The following is a 1496-nucleotide window of genomic DNA, read 5'->3' on the forward strand; positions in this document are numbered from 1 at the left end:
CTGGCATCACAGTGATGCGTGAAGGAGTCTATGTCACTGTTTCTTTAAACAATGATTTTGTTATTTTTAAAAAACCCACCTACATGATTTCTTCATGATGCATGTGTAAAAGAATTAAAAATATAAGTGACTTTTCAAAACTCTGCAGTCTCTGATCAGCTGTGTGACAGCCCCTACTCTTCAAGAGCACCAGCCTCTGGGCAAAAGACTTAATACTCATCCATAGTGTCTGCTGGAGGAACGGAAAGACCTCGGTCCCTCAGGACCTGCACTTTCAGCTTCTCTGCCTCCAGCTTGGCCTGCTGCTCCATGCTTTGCTCTTCTAGAATTTCTTCCATGGATACTTGCTGGAAGGGTGTGTCACTCTCTTTTTCCAAGTCTAAACTGATCAATGCTTCTTTAAAAGCCTGTAAGTGTCCTTCCATCTCAAAGCAGGACCAAATGCTTATTGTCGATGTCCTCGATGAGGCTGGCAGTGCCGGGCATATAGTTCATTTTGAACTGAAATAATGCTGCAATACACAACAGCGAGGTACCAGCATGTCCAAAGTCTCCTCTCTTCTACTGAAGTCACTGCCTCAGTGGAACTGAGCCCAGAATCCCGAGTGGGACCAGCACTTCTGCCCTGGCTTTCAGCCACCGGGGCTTCCCCACAAATTTTTAAATTTATTTTAGAGATGGGAGTCTCCCTATGTTGCCCAGGCTGGTCTTGAACTCCTGGGCTCAAGCAATCCTCCAGCCTCTCAAAGTGCTGGGATTACAGGCATGAGCCATTGCACCCAGGCTCCTTGCAGATTTTTCATTGGCTTTTGCCTATCTGGAGCTCTAGGACTCATCCAGGGTACCTGGGGTGAAGACCACACTCCTGATTCTCCTTGGCTGGAGTCTTCTCTCAGGCGTGTTCAAGCCTGACATGTGGAGGAAGAAAAGGAGGTGATTTCTCTTAACTCTGCACCATCTCATTCAGATTCCATTACAGGAGTCAGTCGTGGTGATGGCCAAAGAGAAGAAAGATGTGTGAGAAGAATGGTTTCTAGGAAGGGATTCATAGAGAATGGTCATCTAATCAATATTGATTAATAGAGTGCCCTAGAAAACTCTAAAGCCATAACTATTTAAACAGAGCCTCTCCCTAGAACATCTCCATTGATCAAGAGAACACAGAAGAGGTACAATCAGGAAGGAGAAATTAATTTTTTTTCAAGCAATGGTTGTAGACTGACACAACCACTTTGAAAACATAGGTATATGCCACAACCCAGCAATTTCACTCCTGGGTATGTATTCAACAAAATCGAGTGCTTTGTTCATCAAAAGACATGCACAGAAGTATTCAAAGCTTTATTCATAATAGACTCAAACTGGGAACAACCCAAATATTTATCAACAGTAGAATGGATAGATAAAAATGTGGTTTATTCACACAAAAGAGTATTAAACAGCAATGAAAAAGAATGAAAGTGAACTGCTTTATACACAGCAACATAGATGAATCT

The 1496-nt window shown here is 42.9% G+C and overlaps 1 pseudogene; it reads right to left on the reverse strand.

The window, feature by feature from the left end:
- Window positions 1-209: 209 nt before the first annotated feature.
- LOC120365913 (U6 snRNA-associated Sm-like protein LSm1 pseudogene) lies at window positions 210-495 on the reverse strand (annotated as a pseudogene).
- Between the last annotated feature and the right edge of the window lie 1001 nt (window positions 496-1496).

This window comes from Saimiri boliviensis, chromosome 11, assembly GCF_048565385.1.
Source record: "Saimiri boliviensis isolate mSaiBol1 chromosome 11, mSaiBol1.pri, whole genome shotgun sequence".
NCBI classification, from domain to species: Eukaryota; Metazoa; Chordata; class Mammalia; order Primates; family Cebidae; genus Saimiri; species Saimiri boliviensis.